General features: G+C 37.8%; 1 protein-coding gene across 2 annotated transcripts in view; it reads right to left on the bottom strand.

Annotated features, from left to right (window-relative positions):
• DMD (dystrophin) overlaps positions 1-13,787 on the bottom strand; it is a 2,128,065-nt gene that overhangs the window by 1,141,225 nt on the left and 973,053 nt on the right. The gene's annotated exons all lie outside the window — the stretch shown is intronic.

The following is a 13,787-nucleotide window of genomic DNA, read 5'->3' as shown; positions in this document are numbered from 1 at the left end:
TCTCATATGAAAAGAATATTAAGAAGGAAGCATTTGGTCACGTTCTGGTTGCAGAAGAGACTGAGGCAGACATTATATGAGTCAAGGCTTTATGTTTACCCTAAGACAGTTGCACATAACAATCACTTGTGGCATTTAAAAAAAAACAGCAGTAAAACACTGATTTTGGGTCCCCAATCTAGACCAATTAAATCAGTATCTTTGGAGGTGGGATCCTTACACTGGTATTTTTAAAAGCACCCAGATGATTCTAATGTACGGTAAAGGTGAAAAATACTGTATACTGTTAAGTTTTAAAGTTTTATGGGGTTCATGATCTACTGGGTCTCCCAATGCCCATCCAAACAGGCATTTGCCAGCATGAAAAAAAAGCCATCCTGAAGATTCCTGGCTGTAGAGCTGCCTCACAATACAGTAGTCTGTCAAACTTCTCTGAGTTCTACTCTTAAGATGCAATGCATTATAGATTTGAATATCTTGAGGATCTTCTCAGATCTCTACCTCCATTTAGGAACTTTAAATAATTTTAGAACCCAAATAATGCCACAATTCCCTACTGTTTTACTGGGAAAGGAATGGAATTCACATTTATTAAACATTTACTATGAACCAGGCCCTGGGCTCTGTGCTTTCACGTATCCCATTCCACTGACTCCTACAAAACACCCTGCAACATAACAATTATTACTTCCATTTCCCACTGGAGAAAACTGAGATGCTGAGTAAGTTACCAAAAGATAAATAGATATTAAATGGAAGAGAGGGAATTCTAACTCAGATCTCTCTGGTTTCAGTGGTGTCTTTTACCACCTTACATTAAATTTGCTGGGATTTCCTGTTTTCAAGATGAATTTTCACCAAGTTAAACAATTCAACATGATCGTTGTAGGCCTCTTTTTCCTATTTTTCTTCTTTATTTTCTTCCAATATTTAATTATATATCTACATGTACATTGCATTCTATCAGATATTGCATTTAATGATTAACTGTATTTTCACCTTAAAATATCTAAAACAGACAGTATTTTGGTAGCATAAAAAAGGCAGCCAATGATAGCCAAAAGAGGCAGTCTCTATAGCTAGCTTATAACAAAGAATTCTACCTTTAATAAATAATGGCATTCTAGAGTTGATCAAATATGATATATCCATGAGCCACAAAATTATCTTGGAAAAGTTTGCATATTTAATAATAATTTTGTTTTCATATGTTTTCAGTGCTAATACACAAAACATGACTTAAGAATACATCATAAGAATTTATTCCCTTTAAAAAAAGAATTGTACATTTTATATGTCTTACAGGCACTTGAATCACTGGAGTCAAAGAGTTGTTAAATGAGAATCTAAAACACAATGAATCATAGTTGGCATTGTTCCATCTTAGTGAGACTGTAGTTGATTTTAGTTTTCATTATATGTATTTTTATGTTGTCAAGTTTTTCTGCAATGTGCATTTCATACTTTGAATATTCAGAAAAATAGTTATTAAACTTTATTTATTTTAAATTGAACTATAGCTGATTTACAATATTATATTAGTTTCAGGTGTACAACCCAGTGATTCAATATTTTTGTAGACTATACTCCATTCAAAGTTACGGCTGTATTTTAAATAATGGCCATATTCCCTGTACTGTACAATATATCCTTGTTGCTTATTTATTTTATACATAGTAGTGTCACTTAATCCCATACTCTTATTTTGCCCCTCCCTTTTCCTTTCCCCACTGGTAACCACTAGTTTATTCTCTGAATCTGTGATTCTCTTTCTGTTTCATTATATACATTCTTTTATTTTTTTTAGATTCCACATATAAGAGATAACAGAGTGATAACATAGATAACATCTTTCTCTGTCTGACTTATTTCACTAAGCATAATACTTTTTAAAAGGCAGTCTCACACACAAACAACTAACATCTCCAACTATCCTCCTGACACCATAGTTTGGGAAACAGGCAGAGGCTAACCAGACCACAGAGGAGTTGTCATTTGGTCATAATTTACCATCCCACCTTTGTAGCAGTCTTCAGTCCCCTTCTTACTTTTCTTTTTTCCCAACCCAATCACCAGATTTACCCTCTTGCCAACCCTTTTAGCTACTGGGAGGTGACTGTTTCTCCAACATCTGTGCTATAAATACTCTTCATTCCAGTCTGCTGCAGATGTGTCCCTCCACCACTCACTGCGCTGGCAATTACCATCTTCCACCAGATTCCACAAAGCTTCCTCCCATCCAATCCCTCTTCTTCTTCACAGTTTATCTATCCTCTAAATTCTCCAGGAGAAGAAAACCATCAGAGCCCATACAACTGATCATGGTACCCCTTAGTTCTTCAAGACCAAGTTGGAGATAGGAAGAGAAGGGAAACAGTCTGAGAGCTCAGGCTTCTCTACTTACATCTGTGTTCCAGGCCCACAAAAATGAGACAGGATGGAGTTACCAGCCAGAAAGGACTCTCTGCAGTCCCCCCATGCCCTGCTACTGTCTCAGGATTTCGTGACTTTGTACATTAGTCCAATATTCCTGAAATGTCCTCCTTCCCTTTGCTCCCTTTTCCCCAGCTCCTGCAATCTGAACCTTTTCATACTTAAAGACTTAATCTGAACTACTTATACTGTCACTTTATAAACATCTAAATATAGAATATTCACTAGAGTCTGCAACTGCTAAAACTTCGAAAACTGTAAAGCTGATTTAATTTTATTATTAAAATTAGTGTTAAAATAAGTAACTCTATTCAAACAAAATATTAAATAAAAGCATGAACTTTACATGTGATGACATTTAATGTGAGTAATAATATTTTAAATTCCATTTTAAGCATCACATAAAAATCTTAAATATACTTTCCAGCACTTTAATATACATTGTTAACAGCCAAATCTAAATCTATTCTTGAATTTACTATGTAAAGTTTCATTTTTTATCATGACTACTTATAAACTTAAACTCTTTCCCACCAAGTAACATTCCAAATGAATAGATATAAATTTTGCTAGTTTTGCAATGTTACATTTATAAATTTAGTCTCTAATCACTCACTATGCTCCCTAAATTCCTCTCATTCCATTAACTGGATGGTCCATGACTGAGGAAAAAGGCAGCAACAACCAGAAACACATAGAGATGTTAAAAATAGCATTCAGGGAAAGAAATATTAGTTTTACCCTCTGTATTATTACAAGGGGAAAAAAAAAGTTGCTGCTTTTTTTCCTGGCAGTAAGAGGAAATATAGACCCAAATAAATAAAAAAAACAAAAAAATGTCAGTATAAACATATGGATAATAAATCAAGTGATTTTAAAATTTTGCAAATATTAAAATCCTCATTCACTATGCAAGCAGTATTTAAAATTACACTGCTGCTTCATTTATGTGCAGCATAACTTATTTCCTGCTGTTCTAAATCAAGTTAGTCAGATTATTCTCGAGCATAAATTACATTTAGGGAATAATTTAGGTACTTTGGGACATACTTTAACACTTTCAGGCCATTAAGGAGATGCTCAATTCCATGAAATATATTTAAATAAATAACACCCTAGTAGCCTTCTGACATATCCATTGTGGCTTTATACTTAAGGTCTGCAAACTCAGCACTGGGCTGCTGAGTATTTCCTTCTACCTATTTCATCTTTGATTAGGTGAGTGGGAGGGCTCTTGGCGAAAGTCTCATGGTCCAAACTATAGCAGCTGATAAATAAAACTTAAATTAGTCATTTGCCTCAAATCATAGTACCTAACTCACCTACCCACACCCGCACTCCCCGATCCCTGTTTCCCCAGTAATCAAATTATTTAATAAAACCTAAGTATACTAGCAGTACTGAAATATTTCCTACAGAACGTGGCTCACTCTGGGGAACTCTTCCATGGCTTCAACTTTCCTCACCCCTCTCATACCCCTTTTAAATCTTACTCCTAACATTTCTAGACAAAAGTCAGTTCTCTCATGCCTAATTTATATACTGAGCCTAGATCCATGCATGTATAATTAGACTCCATTCCAGTTGGCTGTCTCACTGCAACCACTCACTGGACACAGGCTTATACCCGAACCCATGACCTTGCCTCCTCACACAGGTAGAGCACAGTGGTCAGACTGCCTAGGGTGGAATCATGGCTCCACCATCTACTTTGTGGCCTTGGGCAAGTAAGTGACCTCTCTGGAAAGTTATTATAAAAGTAGTACCTCCCTCCTAAGGCTAATTTTGAGGGTTACATATATGAATGTATTTAAATTTCTTAGAACAGTAATTGGTAGGGTTCAACAAATATGAGTAGTAGTTTTTGTTATTATTATTCTGTCTATATTTGCTTAGGTTTTCAAATGCAACTCAAACCACCAGTATAGAATCCAAGCCATGTCATTGTCTCTCTGGTGGGGAATCAGATGTATAAGAAACAAGTTCATTTTCAGGATTGAAATTAATTAAATACATGATGGAATTAGCTTGTTTACAGAAGCTGAATCACTACTCCAGCATAGAATCCATGGTTGACCATGCCTGGCTCTAACCACCCTATATATATATATTTGTTTTTTAAACACCTCTTATTGCGAAATATAACTGATAAACAGAAGAATCTATACAATACCATGTTACCATAACCCAAGACAAAAAATTTTTTAAAAATCTCCAGCAGTCAGAAATCCCTCTTGAACCCCCTCCCAATCATTATCCCCTCTTTCTCCCACAATATAACCTCCATCCTTTCGTGGTAATCATTTCCTTAGAAGTTTGTAATTTAAATACGCATTTCTAATAGTAGAGTTTGGCTGTTGTATGTTTTTGAACTTCTTATATATGGAACCATATAATATGTATTTTTTGGTAAGATGGTTCATTTGCTCAATACTATACATTTAAGATTAATCCAGGGGAAGATGGCGGAAGAGTAAGACGCGGAGATCATCTTCCTCCCCACAGATACACCAGAAATACATCTACACGTGGAACAACTCCTACAGAACACCTACTGAACGCTGGCAGAAGACCTCAGACCTCCCAAAAGGCAAGAAACACCCCCACGTACCTGGGTAGGGCAAAAGAATAAACAGAGACAAAACGATAGGGACGGGACCCGCACCAGTGGGAGGTAGCTGTGAAGGAGGAAAGCTTTCCACACACTAGGAAGCCCCTTCGCGGGCGGAGACTGCGGGTGGCGGAGCGGGGGAGCTTTGGAGCCGCGGAGGAGAGCACAGCAACAGGGGTGCGGAGGGCAAAGCTGAGAGATTCCCGCACAGAGGATCAGGGCCGACCGGCACTCACCAGCCCGAGAAGCTTGTCTGCTCACCCCCCGGGGTGGGCGGGGCTGGGAGTTGAGGCTCCGGCTTCCTTCAGAGCGCCAGGAGAGGGCTGGGGTTGGCAACGTGAACACAGCCTGCAGGGGGTTAGTGCGCCACGGCTAGCCGGGAGGGAGTCCGGGTAAAAGTCTGGACCTTCCCAAGAGGCAAGAGACTTTTTCTTCCCTCTTGGTTTCCTGGTGCGTGAGGAAAGGGGATTAAGAGCGCTGCTTAAAGGAGCTCCAGAGAGGGGGGCGAGCCGCGGCTAAAAGTGCAGACCCCAGAGACGGGCATGAGACGCTAAGGCTGCTGCTGCTGCCACCAAGAAGCCGGTGTGTAAGCACAGGTTACAATCCACACCCCGCTTCCGGGGAGCCTCTGCAGTCCGCCACTGCCAGAGTCCCGGGCTCCAGGGACAACTACCCTGGGAGAACGCGCACGGCGCGCCTCAGGCTGGTGCAACGTCACGCCGGCCTCTGCCGCCGCAGGCTCGCCCCTCACGCCGTGCCCCTCCCTTCCCCCAGCCTGAGTGAGCCAGAGCCCCCGAATCATCTGCTCCTTTAACCCCGTCCTGTCTGAGCGAAGAACAGACGCCCTCCAGGGACCTACACACAGAGGCGGGGCCAAATCCAAAGCTGAGCCCCTGGGAGCTGTGAGAACAAAGAAGATAAAGGGAAATCTCTCCCAGCAGCCTCAGAAGCAGCGGATTAAAGCTCCACAATCAACTTGATGTACCCTGCATCTGTGGAATACCTGAATAGACAACGAATCATCCCAAATTGAGGAGGTGGAATTTGACAGCAAGATTTATGATTTTTTCCCCCTTTTCCTCTTTTTGTGAGTGTGTATGTGTACGCTTCTGTGTGAGATTATGTCTATATAGCTTTGCTTCCACCATTTGTCCTAGGGTTCTATCCTTCCTTTATTTTTTTAAAAAAAAATTTTCTTAATAATTATTTTTTATTTTAATAACTTTATTTTATTTTACTTTATCTTCTTTCTTTCTTTCTTTCCTTCCTTCCCTCCTTTAGACAACGAATCATCCCAAATTGAGGAGGTGGACTTTGAGAGCAAGAATTATGATTTTTTCCCCTTTTCCTCTTTTTGTGAGTGTGTATGTGTATGCTTCTGTGTGAGATTATGTCTATATAGCTTTGCTTCCACCATTTGTCCTACGGTTCTATCCGTCCGTTTTTTTTTCTTAATAATTATTTTTTTATTTTAATAACTTTATTATATTTAATCTTACTTTATTTTACTTTATCTTCATTTCTTTTTTTCCTTCCTTCCCTCCTCCCTTCCTTCCTTCCTCACTCCCTCCCTCCCTCCTTTCTTTCTTTCTTTCTACTCCTACTAATTCTTTCTTTCTACTTTTTCTCCCTTTTCTTCTGAGCCCTGTGGATGAAAGGCTCTTGGTGCTGCAGTCAGGAGTCAGTGCTGTGCCTCTGAGGTGGGAGAACCAACTTCAGGACACTGGTCCACAAGAGACCTCCCAGCTCCACATAATATCAAAGGGCGAAAATCTCCCAGAGATCTCCATCGCAACACCAGCACCCAGCTTCACTCAACGACCAGCAAGCTACAGTGCTGGACATCCTATGCCAAACAACTAGTAAGACAGGAACACAACCCACCCATCAGCAGAGAGGCTGCCTAAAATCATAATAAGGCCACAGACACCCCAAAACACACCACAAGACATGGACCTGCCCACCAGAAAGACAAAATCCAGCCTCATCCACCAAAACACAGGCACTTGTCCCCTCCACCAGGAAGCCTACACAACCCACTGAACCAGCCTTAGCCACTGGGGACAGACACCAAAAACAATGGGAACTACGAACCTGCAGCCTTCAAAAAGGAGACCCCAAACACAGTTAGATAAGCAAAATGAGAAGACAGAAAAACACACAGCAGATGAAGGAGCAAGATAAAAACCCACCAGACCTAACAAATGAAGAGGAAATGGGCAGTCTACCTGAAAAAGAATTCAGAATAATGATAGTAAAGATGATCCAAAATCTTGGAAATAGAATGGAGAATATACAAGAAACGTTTAACAAGGACCTGGAAGAAGTAAAGATGAAACAAACAACGATGAACAACACAATAAATGAAATTAAAAATACTCTAGATGGGATCAATCCCATCTTCTGAGGCAGAAGAACGGATAAGTGACCTGGAAGATAAAATAGTGGAAATAACTACTGCAGAGCAGAATAAAGAAAAAAGAATGAAAAGAACTGAGGACAGTCTCAGAGACCTCTGGGACAACATTAAACGCACCAACATTCGAATTATAGGGGTTCCAGAAGAAGAAGAGAAAAAGAAAGGGACTGAGAAAATATTTGAAGAGATTATAGTTGAAAACTTCCCTAATATGGGAAAGGAAATACTTAATCAAGTCCAGGAAGCACAGACAGTCCCATACAGGATAAATCCAAGGAGAAACATGCCAAGACACATATTAATCAAACTGTCAAAAATTAAATACAAAGAAAACATATTAAAAACAGCAAGGGAAAAACAACAAATAACACACAAGGGAATTCCCATAAGGTTAACAGCTGATCTTTCAGCAGAAACTCTGCAAGCCAGAAGGGACTGGCAGGACATATTTAAAGTGACAAAGGAGAATAACCTGCAACCAAGATTACTCTACCCAACAAGGATCTCATTCAGATTTGATGGAGAAATCAAAATCTTTACAGACAAGCAAAAGCTGAGAGAGTTCAGCACCACCGAACTAGCTTTACAACAACTGCTAAAGGAATTTCTCTAGGCAAGAAAAACAAGAGAAGGAAAAGACCTACAATAACGAACCCAAAACAATTAAGAAAATGGATATAGGAACATACATATCGATAATTACCTTAAATGTAAATGGACTAAATGCTCCCACCAAAAGACACAGATTGGCTGAATGGATACAAAAACAAGACTCATATATTTGCTGTCTACAAGAGACCCACTTCAGACCTAGAGACACATACGGACTGAAAGTAAGGGGATGGAAAAAGATATTTCATGCAAATGGAATCCAAAAGAAAGCTGGAGTACCAATTCTCATATCAGACAATATAGACTTTAAAATAAATACTATTATAAGAGAGAAAGAAGGACAGTGCATAATGATCAAGGGATCGATCCAAGAAGAAGATATAACAATTGTAAATATTTATGCACCCAACATAGGAGCACCTCAATACATAAGGTAAATACTAACAGCCATAAAAGGGGAAATCGACAGTAACACATTCATAGTAGGGGACTTTAAAACCCCACTTTCACCAATGGACAGATCATCCAAAATGAAAATAAATAAGGAAACACAAGCTTTAAATGATACATTAAACAAGATGGACTTGATATTTATAGGACATTCCATCCAAAAACAACAGAATACACATTTTTCTCAAGTGCTCATGGAACATTCTCCAGGATAGATCATATCTTGGGTCACAGGTCAAGCCTTGGTAAATTTAAGAAAATTGAAATTGTTTCAAGTATCTTTTCTGACCACAACTTAATGAGAGTATCAATTACAGGAAAAGATCTGTAGAAAATACAAACACATGGAGGCTAAACAATACACTACTTAATAACGAAATGATCATGGAAGAAATCAAAGAGGAAATTAAAAAATATCTAGAAACAAATGACAATGGAGACACGACGACTCAAAATCTATGGGATGCAGCAAAAGCAGTTCTAAGAGGGAAGTTTATAGTAATGCAGTCCTACCTTAAGAAACAGGAAACATCTCGAATAAACAACCTAACCTGGCACCTAAAGCAATAAGAGAAAGAAGAACAAAAAAACCCCAAAGTTAGCAGAAGGAAAGAAATTATAAAAATCAGATCAGAAATAAATGAAAAAGAAATGAAGGAAACGATAGCAAAGATCAATAAAACTAAAAGCTGGTTCTTTGAGGAGATAAACAAAATTGATAAACCATTAGCCAGACTCATCAAGAAAAAAAGGGAGAAGACTCAAATCAATAGAATTAGAAATGAAAAAGGAGAAGTAACAACTGACACTGCAGAAATACAAAAGATCATGAGAGATTACTACAAGCAACTCTATGCCAATAAAATGGACAACCTGGAAGAAATGGAAAAATTCTTAGAAATGCATAACCTGCCAAGACTGAATCAGGAAGAAATAGAAAATATGAACAGACCAATCACAAGCACTGAAATGGAAACTGCGATTAAAAATCTTCCAACAAACAAAAGCCCAGGACCAGATGGCTTCACAGGCGAATTCTATCAAACATTTAGTGAAGAGCTAACACCTATCTTTCTCAAACTCTACCAAAATATAGCAGAGGGAGGAACACTCCCAAACTCATTCTACGAAGCCACCATCACCTTGATACCAAAACCAGACAAGCATGTCACAAAGAAAGAAAACTACAGGCCAATATCACTGATGAACATAGATGCAAAAATCCTCAACAAAATACTAGCAAACAACCCAACAGCACATTTAACGGATCATAAACCATGATCAAGTGGGGTTTATTCCAGGAATGCAAGGATTCTTCAATATACACAAATCAATCAATGTGATAAACCATATTAACAAAGTGAAGGAGAAAAACCATATGATCATCTCAATAGATGCAGAGAAAGCTTTTGACAAAATTCAACACCCATTTATGATAAAAACCCTCCAGAAAGTACGCATAGAGGGAACTTTCCCCAACATAATAAAGGCCATATATGACAAACCCACAGCCAACACCATCCTCAATGGTGAAAAACTGAAAGCATTTACACTAAGATCAGGAACAAGACAAGGATGCCCACTCTCACCACTCTTAGTCAACATAGTTTTGGAAGTTTTAGCCACAGCAATCAGAGAAGAAAAGGAAAGAAAAGGAATCCAAATCGGAAAAGAAGAAGAAAAGCTGTCACTGTTTGCAGATGACATGATACTATACACAGAGAATCCTAAAGATGCTACCAGAAAACTACTAGAGCTAATCAATGAATTTGGTAAAGTAGCAGGATACAAAATTAATGCACAGAAATCTCTGGCATTCCTATACACTAATGATGAAAAATCTGAAAGTGAAATCAAGAAAACACTCCCATTTACCACTGCAACAAAAATAATAAAATATCTAGGAATAAACCTACCTAAGGAGACAAAAGACCTGTATGCAGAAAATTATAAGACACTGATGAAAGAAATTAAAGATGATACAAACAGATGGAGAGATATACCACGTTCTTGGATTGGAAGAATCAACATTGTGAAAATGATTCTACTACCCAAAGCAATCTACAGATTCAATGCAATCCCTATCAAACTACCACTGGCATTTTTCAGAGAACTAGAACAAAAAATTTCACAATTTGTATGGAAACACAAAATACCCCGAATAGCTAAAGCAATCTTGAGAACGAAAAATGGAGCTGGAGGAATCAGGCTCCCTGACTTCAGACTATACTACAAATCTACAGTAATCAAGACAGTATGGTACTGTCACAAAAACAGAAATATAGATCAATGGAACAGCATAGAAAGCCCAGAGATAAACCCACGCACATATGGTCACCTTATCTTTGATAAAGGAGGCAGGAATGTACAGTGGAGAAAGGACAGCCTCTTCAATAAGTGGTGCTGGGAAAACTGGACAGGTACATGTAAAAGTATGAGATTAGATCACTCCCTAACACCATACACAAAAAATAAGCTCAAAATGGATTAAAGACCTAAATGTAAGGCCAGAAACTATCAAACTCTTAGAGGAAAACATAGGCACAACAGTCTGTGACATAAATCACAGCAAGATCCTTTCTGACCCACCTCCCAGAGAAATGGAAATAAAAACAAAAATAAACAAATGGGACCTAATGAAACTTCAAAGCTTTTGCACAGGAAAGGAAACCATAAAAAAGACCAAAAGACAGCCCTCAGAATGGGAGAAAATATTTGCAAATGAAGCACCTGACAAAGGATTAATCTCCAAAATATACAAGCAGTTCATGCGGCTCAATATCAAAACAAAAACAAACAACCCAATCCAAAAATGGGCAGAAGACCTAAATAGAAATTTCTCCAAAGAAGATATACAGACTGCCAACAAAGACATGAAAGAATTCTCAACTTCACTGATCATTAGAGAAATGCAAATCAAAACTACAATGAGGTATCACCTCACACCAGTCAGAATGGCCATCATCAAAAAATCTAGAAACAATAAATGCTGGAGAGGGTGTGGAGAAAAGGGAACACTCTTACACTGCTGGTGGGAATGTAAATTGATATAGCCACTGTGGAGAACAGTATGGAGGTTCCTTAAAAAACTACAAATAGAACTACCATATGACCCAGCAATCCCACTACTGGGCATATACCCTGAGAAAACCATAATTCAAAAAGAGTCATGTACCAAAATGTTCATTGCAGCTCTATTTACAATAGCCCAGAGATGGAAACAACCATCATCGGATGACTGGATAAAGAAGATGTGGCACATATACAGAATGGAATATTACTCAGCCATAAAAAGAAACGAAATTGAGCTATTTGTAATGAGGTGGATAGACCTAGAGTCTGTCATACAGAGTGAAGTAAGTCAGAAAGAGAAAGACAAATACCATATGCTAACACATATATATGGAATTTAAGAGAAAAAAATGTCATGAAGAACCTAGGGGTAAGACAGGAATAAAGACACAGACCTACTAGAGAATGGACTTAAGGATATGGGGAGGGGGAAGGGTAAGCTGTGACAGAGCGCGAGAGAGGCATGGACATATATACACTACCAAACGTAAGGTAGATAGTTAGTGGGAAGCAGCCGCATAGCACAGGGAGATCAGCTCGGTGCTCTGTGACCGCCTGGAGGGGTGGGATAGGGAGGGTGGGAAGGAGGGAGACGTAAGAGGGAAGAGATATGGGAACATATGTATATGTATAACTGATTCACTTTGTTATAAAGCAGAAACTAACACACCATTGTAAAGCAATTATACGCCAATGAATATGTAAAAAAAAAAAGATTAATCCATATTTTTGCTTATACATTGCTGTATAATATTCCATAGTGTGATTTTCTTTTTAAACTGTTAATAAATATCTAGGTTGTTTCTAGTTTGGGGCTACTATGATGCTGCTATAGGCATTCCTGTACCTGTCTCCTGGAATGTGTACGCAAGTATTTCTGTAGAGTATATACCTAGGAGTGAAACTGATGGACCATCAGTCATGCATGCACATCTCTAATATTACCAATTAATGCCAAATCATTTTTACCCTTAGTTGTAGTACTGAATGAAAGTTTATACTCTTTTTACAATTTATAATTTTTTACAATTTTTTTACAATCTTTTTACAATTTATAAATTTACAATTTATAGTCCATGTAGCAGTGTATGAGAATTCCAGTTGTTCCATATTCTCACCATCATGTGGTACTATCAGACTTTTAAATTTCAACTATTCTGGGTGGTATATAGTGATATGTTATTTTAGTTTTAAGCTGCAAGTTCCTGACTACTAATGGGGCTGACAAAATCTTTCCATGTTTATTGGCCATTTGTATTTCTTATTTTGTGAAGATGACAAAAGTCTTGGTGTTATTGTGAAACATAAAACACAGTTGTTATTTACTACAAAGTGATAATTCTATGAATACCATCCAGATCAAATAGAAAACATTGTCAGCAGCCCAGAAGCCCTCTTTGTGCCCCTTTTCACATTTCAAGAACTTCTCCCAATTTTCTACCAGATAGTCTGCTCTTAAAGATTTACAGGAATTCTTCATGATTATGGATATACACATTATATTATTTATATGTGTGTTCCAAATATTTTATCCCACTCTGTGACTTTCATTTTCACTCTCTCAATGTCATCTTTTGATGTACAGAAGTTATTAACATACAATATAGTCCAGTTTATTATTTTATGATTAGTGCTTTATACATCTCTTTAAGAAATCTTCCATTACCCAATATTCATTTACAAATACGCCTTTACTTTGTTATAAAAGTTTTATTAGTTTGCTTTTTCCCATTCATATCTATAATCCTCCAGTATTATATTTTTGTGTATAGTGTGAAATAGAATGTATATATATTTTTTTCGCAGCAAGACATTCTGTTTTAATTTTTAAGGCAAGGCATACAAACAGAACAAAATAATGCTGTACAGTGGAAAAATAAAAGTGTGTGCTGTGAAAAATAGGCCTCTGTCCCACTTCAGACACCCCCCAACTCTGCTAGTTATTCTCTCATTGTAACTAAGACTTTTATAATTTGAAATATTTATAGAGCTGGGCAAATAAACAAATACAGTGTTTTAAAGTGAGCTTTCTCATTCAGTTTTATTGTTTTCAATATATCCATTGCTAGCCTTTTTACAGCTCTGGATTGACATTTTATTTTGTAACACCCAGCTTATTTCATCTTTATTCTTCTCTAGGTTGTGAGTCTGATTCTCAGGCTTCACCAGTTTGGAGTGGTTCTTTGATTT

This window comes from Pseudorca crassidens, chromosome X, assembly GCF_039906515.1.
Source record: "Pseudorca crassidens isolate mPseCra1 chromosome X, mPseCra1.hap1, whole genome shotgun sequence".
Lineage (NCBI taxonomy): Eukaryota > Metazoa > Chordata > Mammalia > Artiodactyla > Delphinidae > Pseudorca > Pseudorca crassidens.
The sequence above is the reverse complement of the archived record's forward strand: the minus strand, read 5'-3'. Positions and strand labels throughout refer to the sequence as shown.